The sequence below is a fragment of the Schistocerca serialis genome, chromosome 9, assembly GCF_023864345.2.
Source record: "Schistocerca serialis cubense isolate TAMUIC-IGC-003099 chromosome 9, iqSchSeri2.2, whole genome shotgun sequence".
In the NCBI taxonomy this organism is placed as follows: domain Eukaryota; kingdom Metazoa; phylum Arthropoda; class Insecta; order Orthoptera; family Acrididae; genus Schistocerca; species Schistocerca serialis.
In genome coordinates this window covers 140,080,876-140,097,915 of record NC_064646.1, presented here as the reverse complement: position 1 = coordinate 140,097,915, position 17,040 = coordinate 140,080,876, and the positions used below count along the sequence as shown (strand labels likewise).

General features: G+C 42.3%; 1 protein-coding gene across 1 annotated transcript in view; it reads left to right on the top strand.

The window, feature by feature from the left end:
- The first annotated feature begins 2,850 nt into the window (after positions 1-2,850).
- The window catches only part of LOC126418887 (UDP-glycosyltransferase UGT5-like), a 123,773-nt gene continuing 109,583 nt past the window's right edge, over positions 2,851-17,040 (top strand). Inside the window, exon 1 of the mRNA XM_050085894.1 lies at positions 2,851-2,937. The gene's annotated coding sequence lies outside the window, so the exon portion shown is untranslated. The remainder of the gene's footprint in view (positions 2,938-17,040) is intronic.

The following is a 17,040-nucleotide window of genomic DNA, read 5'->3' as shown; positions in this document are numbered from 1 at the left end:
TGAGCCTAAATGCACTACGTCTGGTCCCTTTAATCCCCCAAACCAACCAACCAACCAACCTAAATGCACTACGAGTGCCAATCCATCTTAATGCAACTGGCAGTGGTACTATAATGTATAAAGCACAAACTTTCTCTTGTTTGCAAGGCTGAAAGCTATATCCTGCAGAAAGTCTGTAAGAGTGGTCTGAATGAATTTCTTGTAGACAGCAACTGCATGTGAGTTGGGGGCATATGGACCTATCGTGAATTTTTAAATCTATAGTCTAGAATTACATGGTAGCACACTACCCAGACTCTACGACTTTCCGAAAATTCATAAGGAGGGTCTATCTTTATAGCGAGTAGCAAGCAACGTTGGTGAACCTACACGTTATCTAACGAACGAAGCGTCTAGTTTCTTTGCTGAGGCCACTGGTAGATAAATGCTCGCATTATGTAGGTAACTTGGCAAATTTAATAAACATCGATTTGGATTGTTTAGTGAACTTTGATGTAGTATCAATTTTTACAAAGGTCCCTCTTGCAAAGGCTTTGGCACTAACTGATCATAAATTACAGGCAGACAGCACTGCTTTGTTTCAGCATGCTCTTTCTTCAACCTGTTTTATTTTCAGCCAAGACCTTTTTGAACAGCCTGAAGAAGTCGCCAATGGTAGTCCCGTTCTCTCCTGTTGGATTTTATGAAGGGCTTCGTGGAGCGAGCGTTGGAATCTGTGACCCTTGAGTCAGCTGTATTTTGGAAGTGTGTGGACGATACTTCCATAGCGTGACCTCATAGAAAAGATAAATTAATACAGTTTTTAGATGACCTCGTCTCCATTTTGCATTGAATCCTCAACTGAAATAAAGGAAGATGGTTGTGATTCTTGAAGTTTTCCCGCCGGACATAATGTTCCATCATCTTTCGGGCGTGCACTCGGGACAGCGACAATTCTTCTTGCGATATTTCGGCTAGAAACCTTCCAGCCATCTTCAAGGCGAGTCGGACACTGAGTTCATAGCGTTTGCGCGTGCCTATTTATACGGAGAGTCACGTGATACAAAGCTGCTGAGGATTGAAAGCAGATGAAGATGAAGCAGTAGTTAAAATCTTAACATCTTTATAATCCATGGCATGGCCAGTAGAATGTTAAGATTTTAACTACTGCTTCATCTTTCTGGGACTCAGTTGTGATGGAAGCTGTAGAAATACAACTAGCTGACAACCTGCTAAACCGTGACGAATGATTTCATCTTGACAGTGCTTGGAAACCGCTTATTTCACACCTTCGTTCGGAAAGAATTTCTGCATCTTCACTTCCGACAGATGTTACCACTTTTAAAAATTAATTATTTATTTACAAGCACTGTGGATTCGCAGCAGCACTATTTTGTTTGCACTCTGTGCTTATATGTATATCTTTGCTATATACATCTTATCTATGACTAGCGCAGTAGTGGCGACTTTGATATCTTTGACGCATGCGCTTTCAATCCTCAGCAGCTTTGTATCACGTGACTCTCCGTCTAAATAGGCACGCGCAAACGCTATGAACTCAGTGTCCGACTCGCCTTGAAGATGGCTGGGATGTTACTAGCCGAAATAACGCAAGAAGAATTGTCGCTGTCCCGAGTGCACGCCCGAAAGATGATGGAACAGGAAGATGGTTGTTTGCCTTTCCGGGACGTTTTGGTTACATAGAAAATTGATGGCTTACTCATTTAGATTTGTACTTACAATCGTCAAGCTGTCATCAGTAGTAGCAAATTGTGAGTCTGTTTAGAACACAGAGTTCACACATTCTCCAATCCACATCGTTTGTCTAAGAGGTCACCCACCTAAAGACTAAGCTGAGATAAAATGAGTATTCTATCCAGTATATTGATATTGCACTATTTGTTAAAGCAAGAAGCCAAAAAGTAGATATAGAAGAGAACACACCACCAAAATCCATAGTAGCTTTTCTTCTATTTGTTGGCAATATTTCGTTCAACATAGCCAGAATCCTCCGGAAATTTCGGATGAAAGTGCTTTTCCGCCCACCGTCTAAAAATCAAACCCTTTGGGATATGTGAAAAACAATTTGTTATTTGTGGAAGGCTGGAATTTTAAAACGTCTTTCCAAAGTGATACTACTAGCGTAGGCCAGAATTCTCGCACCTTGCGAGAAAGCTGCACCGAATATCAACCCTGCACTCGCCAACCCAGTCTGTTGTTGCCGGTTAAAATGTTTGTAATTTTGCTTTTCAGTATCACCACGAACCATCTCGATTATGTAAAAGAAGGTTTCTCTCTACAGCTGACATATTCTTAAAACTTGTCTTGTTATTATTCCTGTAATTGAGGAAAGAATGTGCAGTACTAGCCATTTCTTTTCGAGATACATATAGCACACTAGCATCATTCTGCCCTCTTTTACTAGCAAAAGTCGCAATGCAGCACTCCTCTCCGGGCACGGAGGTGTCAGGGCATTCATCTTCCTCACGGCAGTTAAAATAGATTGTAACCTTCGTCATCCTACCAAAAATTTACGAAGGAGATAGGACGCACTGTGATCAGGCTGTCGGCCGATGTGGCCACGTACTCTTGGCGACTGCGTCTGCCGACCGTTGTCGGTGCGACTCTGAACGCCACGTGCCTCAAACTCGCGCAATCTGGCGACTCTGGCTGAGTCAGCATTTCCGTGCGTCGCACGTGCCGTGTGGTACTACATCACGAAGACCTCGGGCGTTCGTTAGCTCTTGCGCCATAAGCGCGCAGAACGGCTGCTGGCGGAGCAGCCGCGGAAGCGCAGATATCAGATCTGGAGCCAACTCCCACAAGTCAGCGTGCGCCGGTATATCTGTTCGCGACCAGCGACACCTAGTGTTTGTGCGCTGTGGTGCAGTCACAAGCAGGCAGCAAGCGCCGTTTCGTCGTAGGGCCACTGATCACCAGTCAGCCGACGGACACGAGGTAAGACCTGACCTGCTTTTACACAAGTGTGTATATACATTTCAGAAGTACTAATGCTTGACACACGTTACGCAACAACGTGAACTTGACCAAAGTGACAGCATGGCTATGTTTACGTGCGACGAACAGGAATCATAACAGTGTACACTACAACTTCCTTACAAGCAGAGCAGTGCCACACGCTATTCGTCTACATGACGATGGTTTACGTAGTAAAAGAATTAAACATTTACCGGCATCTGCTGAATATCACTTTGATAACATTTATTCACAGTGTAATATGTGAGGCGTTCAGTGCACAAGCGAATAAGAAAGTTCTCAGAAAAACAGACATGATAGGGTTGACAAGATCGTACGAGAAACCTGCATGAGAATTACAAGGAAACGTTTACAGCGTTTCAATGTATCTGAATCATAAAAGATATTTTGTATAATGTATTCCCATACAGAATAATGGCAAATTTAAGTGGTATTAGTTGCTGCATTCAAAAGAAAAGTAAAACTTTGGATTTGATTCTTTTGCGCACCGAATGTATTATTCTCATATCTTCCCCTTTGTTCTAGTCTTTAGGTTTTATTAAAGAAACAGTTATGAAAATCCCTTTTCTGAAATATATAATTATAATTTTGTGCCTTCTCTTTGCTCGTAGAAAATATTTCCCAGCAGGAATGTAATGCAATTTAGATTCACTTTCATCGGCTTGCTCTTGCAGAGCAGAGGAAGTTCTTGTGCCAGTGTTGCACGGTAGGTTATTGAAAACATGGTGATGACCAGATGGAATGTACAGTAGTAAATCCTCCCCGTCCTTTTCCTTCGCTTTTGTTGCTGATTGTCGAGTAGTATAAAGAGGGTCCTGTTGGATGTTACGAAAGTAAGTCATGAGATGCCCATGCTTCTTTAAGTCGATTTTGTCAAATTACACATCAGGGCTCTGAGGCTGCTTAAACGTAAGGGTAAATGGGTATTCTATTTCATAATGTAACCACCTCATTGTCAGCCATTTGATCCTTTTTTTCTGCACATTATTGAATTCTCCAAGTTTCTCTCAGTGGGAAGTCTGCGAATTTTATTTTGATGAAATAATTAAACTAAACCCTCAGCTGCCAACAAGTGTTGTTGACATACCTCAATGTGGACAGCTGAAAATGTGTACCCCAAACGGGACTCGAACCCAGGATCTTCTGCTTACATGGCAGACGCTCTATCTGAGCCACCTAGGGCACAGAGGATAGCGCGGCTGCAGGGACTAATCCCTTGCACGCTTCCCGCGATACCCACATTCCCAACTGTCCACAAATTACATTCGTAATGTTCCTAAAGGATATTTGCCCAATCACTCATTACTCGCGCCAACTAAGGTGACGATTCGCGTAAGAATTCGGGCAAAGTGTGCACGTGGTCTCGTTCCTAGGCAACGGCCAAAGACCTGCAATGCAGGCCCGCAGCTGTCGACAAAAAACTGGCGTGCGCAAGGCTCACAAATGTAGTTGCCTTATGAACGTGCACAGGTAGTAATCTAGACAAGTGACACCACCTGTTTGTATTATGGTGGCAAGAGAGATGTTTAACCTCGGAAACGAGGTACTGGGGCGCGTGCGTACTGAAGGAAGCAGACGTAACGTGTGGTATTCCATTAACTTGTCGGGTAACAACCAACCTGACTGGGCATACGAAGCACTGACACGGTCATATCCTCGAATGGTGGTGGTCTAATGCACCTTCTTGTTCAGTTCCAACCATCTTGTGTTTTTACTACTCATGACTTGTTGAATTACATCACAATAGTGGAGATTACGGCAAGAAAGGAAGAATGAATTGATTGTTGGTGTTAATAACGATCATCCTCCTTTACCTCCTCTGCATTACTGCAGATGACGTCACTGAGCACGTTTGTTCTGTGCATGCAGTACACGTGAGGTGCCTAGTTGTTTCCACCGCACTCTGTGGAATACGAGGGTTCTGTTATAGTTCACTAACCTGCTATCTTCAAGTTGATGTCCCCAGCGCAGAAAACAGCACGCAGGTCGTAGGTTCTGTATCTTGAGGCCGAAACTGACTTTTAGCGAGGTTCTGTTCTGAAATAATGTATCACTTCTTTGGGATGCCACTCGCATATTTTAATATAGCCACACGAGAAGACTACATGATCTTAAAACAACACCTTCTGATACAGCAAAGTACATGATCAAACACAATGTTTACGAAAATGTATTTTTACGCTATTTGTGGAACGTGTCTGTGCCTCATGACAACCGGAGTGAATCTTTTAGTACTGAATACTGGCAAACACGTCCTGCCACAGACAACGTGACTCTACATCTCGACTGCCTAATCCAGAGTGACGAACAGGAACTTAAATAAAAATTGGAAACACATCCTACGACAGACGTGTCTGTTCTTCTCGACTGCCTAATCCAGTGTGACGAACAGCCCGAAACAATTTGCGCGCCACACCAGAAAAGGCGTGACCCGAACGCTGCCGAAGTGCTTCGTCTGCAATTTCGTCAGTCTTTTGATTCTGATTTTAACTGTTTTTAATAATTCTAAAATGACTGATTGATAGTCAGCTGTTGAGATATATATATATATTAAAAAGAGAAGTCATTCCAATGAGTAGTTTAACTAATAATAATAACTATACTTTAACATTTTGGTGCCCTTGCTCCGAACACAGCAGCCAATCACAGAGCAGTAGCATTTCTCACGGGAATGGTACCGAATCTAACATGTCACAGGTACCTCGGACCACATTTCGTCATCTATATACTTCTTGCATCTCCACTGCTCTGGGAAGAGCTTCTTGGAGCCTAATATGATGGCGGACTAAGCCAGAAATATTACAAGATTCAGTAGAACGAGTGACTGCATGAGTTTGCAGTTCACATCGTACGGAAATATGCTCCAAAACTTTCTGGGGGCATGGAGGCGGGTGCAAGTCCTCCGGCAGACGTGGCGGCAGAATTCTCCGTCCAGTTTAAACACTCATCCAGTCGCCAATCCTTTGGGACACTTCTTGCTCCAGCGACGTACCACAGACTGCAGCTAGAATTGGCGAAAATTTTACCGTAGTGCTTTTAGGAACGGCAGGTCCAATTGTCTTTCCTCTGTTGAGTGATTTTAGTTGATCTGTTCTACGAGCACTTGTTTCAAAACGTCACGTCGGCGTCTCCCAGATGGCTGAAACAAGTAGCTGTACTACCAGCTTCCTCAGCGGAGACTGAATCCAGTCTCAGGCTTATTTGTATCATCTTCCTTTCAGTTCTGATACAATCACTGAGCGACCGTAAAGACAGGTTTTGATCTGTCCACTCACTTTACCTATAACGAAATCTAGCTAGAATTTTTTGTCAGGTCGGTTGCTGAACACACTGAACACTTCTCCATACACTTTTGCTTTTCAGTAAAGCTTTGAATTGATTAAAATCTGAAATGACACTCTCTTTAATTTTGTAGGAAGTTCATATCATTGCTATTGAACCATTAAGAGTCTGTCGCATGTCACACAATCTTTTTCACCATACACATGTCAAAGACACACATGTCCAAGACACAAGCTTTCAGTCTATTCCCGTCATTAATTATGGTTGATTCTCATGTAAAGAATTTTAGACCGTCTTGGACTTTTTTCGTCACTGGCACCAATCACTAGTTTAGTGGAAAATTTAAGTTCATGAATTTTAAACTATTAAGACACTAGTCGCAAATGCTTCTTATCCACTTTATCCTCAAGCAATTTTTAAATACTTTCCTCTCTGTTAGATTTGCCGACACAGTTCTCCTTGGTGTTAACTTTCTTTCCTGTTGATACGATTTTTCTGATTAATCATCATTTGGATCCAAGGTCTGCAAATAACTGAACTGCATGGCGCTCAGTACTCAATATACTGAGAGGTTTATTATTCTTGCCGTTTATCTTCAGAACTCTTTGTGGGAAAGGAGACAAGGAATTATTTACCATTATAGGTGTAAAGATATCCATGACAGTTTCTACAACGATGTAACGGAAACTGACAATACTTGGACACATTTTATTTGCTATATTTTTATTTGGTGTATTCCCTTTCGAATGACAGGACGGAATAGTTCTGTGGTTAGCACACTGGATTCCCATTCGGAAGGACGACAGTTCAAATCGGCGTCTGTACATCTAGACATAGGTTTTCCGTGATTTCTCTAAATCTCTCCAGGAAAATGCTGGCATTGTCCCTTTCAAATAGCGCGGTCGATATTCTTCCTCAATCTTGAAACATTGCGAGCTTGTCCTCCGTCTCTAACGATCTCGATGTCGACGGGACGTCACACCCTAATCTTCCTTCCTTCCTTCTCGAGATAGGCCTATCTTCAACTGACAACTCATCTGTTGTTACGACAGATTACTGTATGCTAAATTTCTTCATTAACAGTATTATTTAACAGTAGTATTATCTACAGTGACTTGTACGATAATCACACCAGTCACGTTATCCAACGACCTACTTTCATTTTCCTTCTATTACGAGATCAATGGTGAAATACACGCGTGTGTTATTAATCTTTTCATATATCAGTTTCTTTGACGTGACTGCTATGTTATGATGTAAAACCACTCCTTCAAATCCAGAATTGAAATTTTCGGGGGATACTGTGTATCTGTGTTAGAGATTCTGCTGCATTGCAGTTCTAATTATCTCTGCAAAGCACTCACGATTTCCGTGCTACAGTTGTAAACGCGTCATTCTTCTCGGTCCTGTCCTACAATGGTTCCAGGGATTTGGAAAAAAACGATGAATAGGTTTTTAAAAGCAGTTTTTAAGCTAATAATTTATACATTTGGTGCCTTTTTCCGAACCCAAGCTAAATATATCTTGTTCTCGAAACATCTTGTCGTCAATTCACACCATCATTGCTAAGCATTTACTTTGTGTGTCGCTTCAGTTATATCTCTGTAATCGTCTAAAACGTCATTATTTCACATTTGACTTACTAGTTAATAATTCAATTAAGAGACTGCATCCACATCTCACAACTTCTAATCTTATTAGACTTTAACTAGTTACTCGTGTTTTAGTGAGCCAACAAAAGGTCTGTTTTAGTTATCAGCAGAACCCAGACATCTCAGTTAATTATATTTTTCTGAACCTTTAAGATATTTTCTTCATGCCAAACCATGCGTTTTTACTGTTATGTCCCCGTCGAAAGGACCAAAATTTGGAAACTATACTTAAGCTAAATGTCCTCCTACCATTTTTATAAATAAATTCATACTGAAGAACAATAAGCACAGAAGTTTACTTCGGGGAACAGATTTCGACCTATAAGAACACCTTTATACAAACAATTAAACCGGCTAGCATCATAAAAAAATACGAATAGAACGTTCGTATTTTCTTTTGTTTTCAAAGTTTATGGCGAGATTCCATTTACCTCCTAAAGAGACTGGTTCAGTATCGGTTGGTTGGTTGGTTGGGGGAAGAGACCAAACAGCGAGGTCATCGGTCTCATCGGATTAGGGAAGGATGGGGAAGGGAGGCGGCCGTGCCCTTTCAAAGGAACCATCCCAGCATTTGCCTGGAGCGATTTAGGGAAATCACGGAAAACCTAAATCAGGATGGCTGGACGCGGGATTGAACCGTCGTCCTCCCGAATGCGAGTCTAGTGTGCTACCACTGCGCCACCTCGCTCGGTTCAGTATCAATACATTATGGCCATTAAAATTGCTACACCACGAAGATGACGTGCTACAGACGCGAAATTTAATCAACAGGAAGAAGATGCTGTGATATGCAAATGATTAGCTTTTCAGAGCATTCACAAAAGGTTGGCGCCGGTGGCGACACCTACAACGTGCTGACATGAGGAAAGTTTCCAACTGATTTCTCATACTCAAACAGCAGTTGACCGGCGTTGCCTGGTAAAACGTTGATGTGATGCCTCGTGTAAGGAGGAGAAATGCGTACCATCACGTTTCCGACTTTGATAAAGGTCGGATTGTAGCCTATCGCGTTTGCGGTTTATCGTATCGCGACATTGCAGCTCGCGTCGGTCGAGCTCCAATGACTGTTAGCAGAATATGGAATCGGTGGGTTCAGGAGGGTAATACGGAACGCCGCGCTGGATCCCAACGGCCTCGTATCACTAGCAGTCGAAATGACAGGCATCTTATCCGCATGGCTGTAACGGATCGTGCAGCCATGTCTCGATCACTGAGTAAACAGATGGGGGCATTTGCAAGACAACAACCATCTGCTCGAACAGTTCGACGACGTTTGCAGCAGCTTGGACTATCAGGTCGGAGACCGTGGCTGCCGTTACCCTTGACGCTGCATCACAGACAGGAGCGCCTGCGATGGTGTTCTCAATGACGAACCTGGGTGCACGGATGGCAAAACGTCATTTTCCTGATGAATCCGGTTCTGTTTACAGCATCATGATGGTCACATCCGTGTTTGGCGACATCGCGGTGAACGCACATTGGAAGCGTGTATTCGTCATCGCCATACTGGCGTATCACCCGGCGTGATGGTATGGGGTACCATTGGTTACACGTCTCGGTCACCTCTTGTTCGCATTGACGGTACTTTGAACAGGGGACGTTACATTTCAGATGTGTTACGACCCGCGGCTCTACTCTTCATTCGATCCCTGTGAAACCCTACATTTCAGCAGGATAACACACGACCGCATGTTGCAGGTCCTGTAGGGGTTTCTCTGGATACAGAAAATGTTCGACTGCTGCCCTGGCCAGCACATTCTCCGTATGTCTCATCAATTGAAAACGTCTGGTCAATGGCGGCCAAGCAACTGGGTCGTCACAATACGCCAGTCACTACTCTTGATGAGCTGTGGTATCATGTTGAAGCTGCATGGGCAGCTGTACCTGTACACGCCGTCCAAGCTCTGTTTGACTCAATGCCCAGGCGTATCAAGGCCGTTATTACGGCCAGAGGTGGTTGCTCTGGGTACTGATTTCTCAGGATCTATGCATCCATATTGCGTGAAAATGTAATCACAAGTCAGTTCTAGTGTAATATATTTGTCCAATGAATACCCGTTTACCATCAGCATTTCTTCTTGGTTAAGCAATTTTAATGGCCAGTAGTGTAATTTACTCACTGCAATTTTTGAAACGAATGTCCGGCGTACCGCAGATGATATGGGTAACGGTTCATTTCTCTTTAGGCCCCATGCGAACCTGTCAACAGTTAACGCACAGCTTGGGTAGTAGGGGTTTCATATGGCTGCTCACTCTTTTTAGGGTTCCGTATCTTATTTGGTGGAAAAAAACAGCGCTTGTGGGATTAGTTTATCCCTCTTTGTCTTTGTCCAACTGGCGAAAGCGCATTTCTCTACTTGAGAATTACGTCTCCAAATAAGGCCTACGATCGGTTGATGATTTTAAAAGTGAAGTTTTTATGTCAATACAGTTGACTAACACGACCATTTATGGCACACAATTTGATACTCGCAAACTCAGAAATCAACACCTGTAGAGTATTTCCCGTTGACCCAAAATCATAAAATTTGGCAAGATGCAATGTTTCAGACGACAACCAAAGGTAAAAAAAATCCGAAAACTGTGTGTCTGTAACTACGTCACACGTCTTTCTCTCATTTGTTACCGGACTGTCTCTGTCTGTTCGTCTGTTAAGACCCTTTTTTCTCAGGAACGTGTTGACATATCAATTTGAAATATATGTCAAGTATAATAAACGTTAGTACCTAATTCAATGCATTCAAAAGCTACCGCCATTTCCGTTACATTTTGGTGTTTGCAAACTTGGTCATCAAAAGTTACAGGGTACTTCCTGTTGACCTAGAATCATTAAGTTTGGCAAGTAGCAAGGTTTCATACTACAGCCAAAGGAAAAGATCCAAAAAACGTGAATTTGTAATTATAACAGACGAGGAAACTTTGTCTGTCTGTCTCAGAAACGGGTAGACGTTTCACGGTTGAAGTTCATCATATACTAACGTCCAAGATCCCTTGGTGGTATAGTAAAAGTTAGCTTTCAAATCAGTTCATTCAAAAGATACGGGCATTAATGTCACATAATTTGATATTCGCAAACTTACTCATTAAAACCTATACCGTACTTCCCCTTCACGTGCAATTTGGCAAGAAGAAACGTTTCACAGTACAAGGGGGGAAATCGGAAAATTGTTAATTTTTAATCATACCATACGAAAAAAGTATTTTCGTCATTTGCTATTCGACTTCCGACCTGAACCATGCTCGAAAGTCTGGGACCAATATGTTGTCAATCTCCATGTCGAAGATAGGCAAAAATAATAGTGTTTATCGATTTCTGGAATGGATGAACTGTCCATACACATAATTAAGTTTGTACGGAACCCCGTTGCGTGAGTCTTACGTAGCTGAGTCTCCGGATCTTTGTCGGACTCTGTACACATGCTTGTCACCCCAAAGTTGTGACACTGAAATGTACACGAATCACGATATCCGAAGTTTTTCAACGGAGCACTTTCACCTGCATCTAGAACTGCACTCCGGAAACCGCTGTACGATGTGTTCTATCACACAGTCTTATTGCTGCGTTCACTGGTATTGCTGGATATAAACTGGTACCATGATATTTCAGTGTAAACTCGAATAACTAATTTTGCCATCAGGTACATTAGGAAAGATAAAACCGTTATTTAAGGTACGGTATTTTTATCTGAAACTCACAAAATAATAAGTTACTGGAATAATTACTTAGACGGATAAACGCACTAAACATTACTCTCTCCGCCGAGTTATGAACATTATTTAATTAGTTGTGTTCCAACAATATATCGTATTTTTTTTTTAAACAGAACATATTTTTTTATTATGTAGCCGTAGCATATAAATTAACAGCGTACAAATTAATAAAAATCAATTTTTTACCAATTTTAGTTTCGAAACTAGAAACGTTCGAAGTTTGGGGTGTGAGCTACTTACCTCGGAGCGATAAACTTCTTCGATGGGCTGTAGAAGTCATTGTCGGTTACTTTGTAGAATGTATCCCTCACACTGCCGTAAATAGAGCAGGTCGGAATGCGCAAGCAAACGAGGTTCATTGTGCGTGGAATAAACATGGCACACACAGCCAATGAAATGTCCTAGTCGAAGCAATCCATCAGGCATTACACACTTACCTGTTGAACAACGGCTTCAAGGAACAAGTACAAATAGTTAGAGACGGCGTGACGGTGAGATGAACACTAGCAAGGAAGGACTATGCCAGCAAACGAGGAATTGCCTTATGTCTGTGTCGCGAATAGTACACACAATTTCACAAGTACCCCTTACCATTGACACAGGAAATGAAAAGGAAAGATTTCCGTAGGAGAGTTAGTTTCTACGATTTGGCTGTGAATAATTTCATCCTAGGTGCCTCACAAAGCGTTGCGTTCTCGCATGCATCCACGCTTACAAACTATGATGCAATGAATCCTCATAATACGCACTAATTGGTCACAGAAAACCCTTGGTAGGTAACTCGTCTCAAAAATCCAAGAGCGTGGTCCTAACTTTTATCGCTGACAGTTCAGGTCCTCTGCTGGGAAATGTCAGTCTGGACACCAGTGACAGATCGATGTGGAAGCAGCACAATGTCACGCAGCTCATACTGCTCATGATGATGTGCAAGAAATTAAAAATTTCCTGAAAGGAGGTTAGGACGCTGTGCTTCTCGGGAATGGCCCGCAGGCTCGCTCAGTTTAACGGAATTAGATTTCTTTTTATGGAGATGTGTAAGAATCCTGTTTTTCACCAAACAACCCAGATGATTTCAGACAATGCATCGAGGAAGCCTGTCATTCCGTGACGCCAGTAGCTTCATGTTGCATCCGCACCTAAAACTTACGGCGGGGTCAGGGATTTTCTCTGCCTCGTGAGGACTGGGTGTTGTGTGATGTCCTTAGGTTAGTTAGGTTTAAGTAGTTCTAAGTTATAGGGGACTGATGACCATAGATGTTAAGTCCCATAGTGCTCAGAGCCATTTGAGCCTAAAACTTAGAACGTTTCTAGCTCCTTAACTAAAACTGACAGAAATTTCATTTAAAATCATTTGTACGTAGTTCGTATAAAAACATCAGCTACACATTAGGGAAAAAATTGACCACGTGCGGGTAGGATTTGCGTTCTGAGGGTTCTGTACGTACTTAAGTACGTGTGTACACACTTCATCTATTCAGGGAATCGATAATCTCTTATCGACATCGATACTGGCAAGATAACGGGCTCGAGAATTCACGACTTTTGAATGTTTTAATTTTAAGTTTGAAGTCGGGTAACAAATGACAAGAAAATTGCTTTTCATGTGCTACAATTACAAATTAACAGGTTTCTGGTTTTTCCTTTACTTATACTGTCAGTTCTTTCTTATTATCAAATTTAATGATTATACGTCAAGGGGAAGTGTCCTACAGGTTCTAATGAGTGATTTAGCGAGTGTATGTGACGTAAGTGGTCGTATCTTTTGATTGCGTTGACTTAAAAGCTTAACTTTTTCACACCACCAAGGCACCACAAACTTCGGTACGTGACATAAATTTCAACTTGATATGTCTATCCATAGAGTCTGAGAAGGCGGATTTTTTACTGACGGATAGTCAGACATACATGTGGACAAGTGATGCTACAAGGGTTCTGTTTTTACCGATTTTCGCACGGAACCCTATAAATAATAATGTGTCGTTTATAAAATTATGCTTGTTGTTGCGATTATTTGGAAGATAACTAAATAAACTGTTTTCACAACTGCTCAGAAAGAAACTGATTCTCACCATTACCTACCGAAATAAATATTTCCTTGACTTATTACTTTGTAAGTTGCCGAGAAACACGCCTTATCTAAAACACAATGTATATAGGACGATCCAATAATTTCGTTACTCGCCTTAGAACCTACGCTTTCGGAACTTTAATGGCAACGCTTTACTAGGCGCAGAATATATGTGCTTTAGCGCCTCCAGCTAGACTTTCGTGAGGATTTGTGTGACACTAGCGATGATTTAAAAACTCTGTACCGAAATATAAACATCTTTGCATTTTCTTCGCCTCTGTCATTAGTCCAGCTGACGAACAGTACGTAAGTGTCCAGCTCTAACCTGACAGAGTATTTTGTGGGTTAGGTCTTTCGGCGTGGGGTCCACACGTTTCTTCGGATATTCCACATCTAGATGAAACGCCTCATTCTTGATTAGATCCGCGCCATTGGACCACCGATGTAGTTGACGCCTTGCGTCATTCCAAAAGAGACGAAAGCGCGACTTGTTAGTTCACACCAAACAGTTTAAACATCTAACGTGTCTCCAAAATCAGATTTTCACTCTGCAGCGGAGTGTGCGCTGATATGAAACTTGCTGGCAGATTAAAACTGTGTGTCGGACCGAGACTCGAACTCAAGCTGGGTAGCTCATTTGGTAGAGCACTTGCCCGCGAAAATCAAAGGTCCCGAGTTCGAGTCTCGGTCTGGCACACAGTTTTAATCGGCCAGGAAGTTTATCTAACGTGTTGCCACCAGAGCAAATAAGGGCTGAGGTTAGCTCGCGTCGGTTAAACGAAACTACTCAAAAATGTAATCGATGGTTTATCTGTCCCTTAAAATGAATCTGTAATGGTGTACGTGCAAAGAAAACCGACCGCGCGGTCTCTGACGCCTTACCACGGTTCGCGCGGCTGCTCCCACCAAAGTTTTGAGTCCTCCCTCGGGCATGGGTGTGTGCGTTATCCTTAGCGTAAGTTACTTTCAATTATATTAAGTAGTATGTAAGCCTAGGGATCGATGACCTCACCAGTTTGGTCCCATAGGAACTTACCACAAATTTCCAAATTTTTGCGAGGGAAACCAATAAAATAAATATTGATTTTTAAAAACAAAAAATACATGAACATTCATATTTTTTGGCCTAAAATATGATGCTGACATGTGAGTGAATAGTAATGCTCATGGATAAACACAAGTACAAAGGCGCAGCACCCTTGTTACCATACGAACGTCCTATAATACGAGAAAACCGAAGGAGTATTCTTCTCAACTGTAGCTTCGTTCTAAAATGGGCACCCCTTTTAGGGTTCCGTACTTCAGTCAGTAAAAGAGGAACCCTTATGTGATAACTTTGTTGTCTGCCTACCTGACTGTTAAAAGCTATTTTTTCTCAGGAACGGGTACACGTATCAAGTTTAAATTTACGTCATAGACAAAGGTGAATGGTCTCTTCACGGTATAATAAATGTGAGCTCCCACGTCAATGTAATCAAAAGATACGGCCATTTATGTCACATACTCTGAATTTCGCAAACGCATTCTTCAGAACCCATAGGGTACTTCCCATTGACCTAGAATCTTGAAATCTGGCAAGAAGCAAGGTTTCACAGTACGACTAAAGAAAAAATCCTAAAGTTGCGAATTTGTCGTTTTATCACACAAAATTTTTTTTGGCTCTTATCGGACTGTCTGTCCGCCCGTTGTTATCAGAGTCCAAAATTAAAATATCCTCGAAAGTCTTAGAATTGGTTCAAATGGCTCTGAGCACTATGGGACTTAACATCTTAGGTCATCAGTCCCCTAGAACTTAGAACTACTTAAACCTAACTAACCTAAGGACATCACACACATCCATGCCCGAGGCAGGATTCGAACCTGCGACCGTAGCAGTCCCGCGGTTCCGGACTGCAGCGCCTAGAACCCCACGGCCAACGCGGCCGGCACTCTTGGAATTCCCAGAACTGATATCTTGCCAGTATCAATGCCGATAACGGGCAAATCTCATTAAGGTTTTCGATTCCTATGAAGGTAATTAAGTTTTTACAGAACGCCCAGAGCGTGAGTCCCACTCACACCTGTCCAGTTTCTTCATTTATTAAATTAACATCCACAATAAGCCAACTCAGTTTCGTAGCGGTTATCGTCACTGCCCAAATAACTACAAACATTCAGAATCCTCCAGTTCGTCAGCTAGATAACAGAGGTTTTCCGCAGACGGCTTTCCATATGCTGGTTGTCAGCTACCTAGCTGTCGAAATGTTGTAGGGCGCGTATTCATCCGCCCAGACGTGATCAGTGCGACAGCGAATCCGAGATGGCGGAAGATAGTGGCTTCCTACGAAGGTGTTGCTGCTACGTCCGTGGCTATGGCATGTGTAGGGATGTCAATGATGTCCCCAAATTTCGGGGAATAGTTCCCTTGATGTACAGGCATGTACAGAGAAAAGCTCATGGCACATTGATAACTTCTGCGTATCATCTCATTGTGGATGAGTAAACACCACGACGAAGACATAAGACTCGACACACTCAGTAAAGATGTATTGCAGACCTACGACCAGATAACGTACTGGATCGGAAGAAGTGACGAATACTGATCCAAAACGCGAAACCAGTGAGCAGGGGGCACCGCTAACAAAAAAATCTGCTTCGATATTTTATTTCTATTTTTGTTTTATTTTGATGTTTAGTTTTTTGACTGGTTTGATGCAACCTGCCACGACTTTTCCCATTCTCTTCATCTCAGAGTAACATATACCCCCTACGTCCTCATTTATTTGTTGTATATAACGCAGTATTGGTTTCTTCCACAGTCTATACACCCTACCGCTCCCTCAGGAACCGTGGAACTAATTCCTTGATGTTTCAACACATGCTCTACCATCCTCTCCTTGTCAATGATCTACGTATTCCTCTCTTCTACATCTACGTAGATACTACGCAAGTCTCTATACGGTGCGTGGCGAAGGGTACCCTGTACCACTACTATTATTTTCTTTCCTGTTCCACTCGCAAATAGAGCGAGGGAGAAACGACTGTATGCCTCCGTATGAGCCCTAATTTCCCTTATCTTCATGTTGTTCGTACGAAAAATGTACGTGGGCGGCAGTAGAATCGTTCTGCAGTCACCTTAAAATGCCGGTCCTCTAAAATTTCTTAACAGTGCTGCTCGGAAAGAACGTCGCATTCTCTTCAGGGATTCTTAAGTTCCCGAAGCATTTTCGTAATACTTGCATGTAAAAAAACTAGAGCCTGTCTCTGAATTGTTTTGACGTCTTTTATTAATCCTATCTGTTTCGCAACGCAAACAATTGAACAGATTTCAGGAATTGCGGTCTCCTTTACAGATTAACCATACTGTCTCGA